General features: G+C 44.9%; 1 protein-coding gene across 1 annotated transcript in view; it reads right to left on the bottom strand.

Moving 5' to 3' along the window:
- The window catches only part of LOC126990240 (uncharacterized), a 158,865-nt gene that overhangs the window by 106,750 nt on the left and 49,615 nt on the right, over nt 1-2,500 (bottom strand). Inside the window, exon 2 of the mRNA XM_050848795.1 lies at nt 329-406. The gene's annotated coding sequence lies outside the window, so the exon portion shown is untranslated. The remainder of the gene's footprint in view (nt 1-328; nt 407-2,500) is intronic.

Here is a 2,500-nt window from a genome sequence, read left to right on the forward strand (position 1 = left end):
GCCCCTGTCCACCCAGCAGTGAATGGGTACCAGGTATTAATCTGGGGTTGTGTCCCGTCTCCTGGGGTCTGTTCCCTTCTCCTGTAATTCCTTCCCCTTCTGTCTCTCTCCGGCATATGACCACAGATGTTGCGCCGACTAAACGAAACTTTCCAACTTTTCCTCACCGACCCTACGACGCCAACCCCGGGGGCTCCTCCATGCAGGGTCCTCTCCCATCCTAAGTCCCTCGTAGCAGGATCCATCAATGCAAATAGAGTACTGGATATACTAACGCCTCACACTATTATTAATCTATAGGATGTAGGGATAACTAATAGATACTCACTCAACGCGCGCCGTCACGTGACTTTCCCTTCCTCCTCAGCCCGGCAGTGCAAGCCCTCCACTTTCTTTATTAACGTACCTGAAAATATAAACAAATAAAATGAGAAAGACGGAAAGAAGATGAACAGATTATAATTTCCATGAACCTCTTTTGCAGATGGTTAACCCCTTGAATGCGGATTTCCTACAGTTAGACCTCACCAGTTGCTACAGGAATGGAGCAAAAAGTGGCTGTTACAATTCAATGAAGAAAAATGTAAAGTCCTGCACCATGGAAGGGGATATCCAGCACACCAATACCACATGGGAAACACTGCACTATCCACCACAGAGGCAGAGAAAGACCTGGGAGTGTATGTTACCAGGCTACCAGTGAAGGGATATCCAGCACACCAATACCACATGGGAAACACTCCACTATCCACCACAGAGGCAGAGATAGACCTGGGAGTGTATGTTACCAGGCTACCAGTGAAGGGATATCCAGCACACCAATACCACATGGGAAACACTCCACTATCCACCACAGAGGCAGAGAAAGACCTGGGAGTGTAATGTTACCAGGCTACCAGGGAAGGCCAAATCCGTGCCAATCGCAGCGGACGGGTTAATTAAGGGTGTAAAAGATATCGAACTGGTGTTGATAGTGTACCTGAACGTATTAGACACCTCAGCATCAAGTGACGTCAAGCAGACATTATACAGAGAGAGGGAGGAAGGGAAGTGCCTCATCAGACTCAATTCAAATACAACACCCGGGCTAATTAAAGGTGCTGAGGATAATGAACAGGTATGATGACGCATGATTCAGCCTTAAACACCTTGGAACTATGTTAAGTGATGACAAGCAAACGACGGGCGGAGAGAGAGAGGAAGGGAAGGGCTTCATCGGACATAACTCGTACACAACACATGGGTGAAAGGTACGAAGACATTGAACAGGTATGGTAGCGCATGACTCGTCGGCAAACTCATTGGAACTATGTTAAGAAAGACAAGCAAACGTCGGGAGGAGGAGGAGGGGAAGAGAAGGGACTCATCAAACTTAATTCCCATACTTTTAAGGTGTTTAAGAGTATGCAAGATATTGACAAGATGGGATAAACTGCACTTAACAAACAAAGAAGAAGAATGTTGACCAGAGGAAGGGTGGAAGGGAAGTGTCTTATCAAACATAATCTCTATACTTTACGCTGGTTAAGAGTATGAAGATATTGAGAGGTTGTAAAGAACTGAACTTAACAAAGACACTTCAGAATAATGTTAACTATATAGTGACGAGCAGAAGTCGAAAAGAGGAAGGATGGAAGGGAAGTGTCTTATCAAGCATAATTTATATACTTTACGCTTGTTAAGGTGGGGAGGGGAGGGGGTTGCCTTAAAATTAAAACATATACATTTACTTATTCTTGAGATGAATAAATAAGAGTTAGGATTTTGTTTTAAGTTAGGGGATGTTTATATAGAGAAGAACAATAGTTTAATGGAAGAGGTACTGAAGGAAAATGGGGTTAGAGTTGCCGGGGGTGAGGTTAAGGTGGGCTACTCTAAAATTCAGGGAAATGGGGTCAGAGTTGCGTTAGGAGTATATGAAAGACATTGACTAGATGGTATGAGCCGGGTCAGGGTTGCGTTAGGAGTATATGAAAGACACTGACTAGATGGTATGAGCCGGGTCAGAGTTGCGTTAGGAGTATATGAAAGACACTGACTAGATGGTATGAGCCGGGTCAGAGTTGCGTTAGGAGTATATGAAAGACATTGACTAGATGGTATGAGCCGGGTCAGAGTTGCGTTAGGAGTATATGAAAGACATTGACTAGATGGTATGAGCCGGGTCAGAGTTGCGTTAGGAGTATATGAAAGACACTGACTAGATGGTATGAGCCGGGTCAGAGTTGCGTTAGGAGTATATGAAAGACATTGACTAGATGGTATGAGCCGGGTCAGAGTTGCGTTAGGAGTATATGAAAGACATTGACTAGATGGTATGAGCCGGGTCAGAGTTGCGTTAGGAGTATATGAAAGACATTGACTAGATGGTATGAGCCGGGTCAGAGTTGCGTTGGGAGTATGAAAGACACTGACTAGATGGTATGAGCCGGGTCAGAGTTGCGTTAGGAGTATATGAAAGACATTGACTAGATGGTATGAGCCGGGTCAGGGTTGCGTT

This window comes from Eriocheir sinensis, chromosome 6 (assembly GCF_024679095.1).
Source record: "Eriocheir sinensis breed Jianghai 21 chromosome 6, ASM2467909v1, whole genome shotgun sequence".
NCBI classification, from domain to species: domain Eukaryota; kingdom Metazoa; phylum Arthropoda; class Malacostraca; order Decapoda; family Varunidae; genus Eriocheir; species Eriocheir sinensis.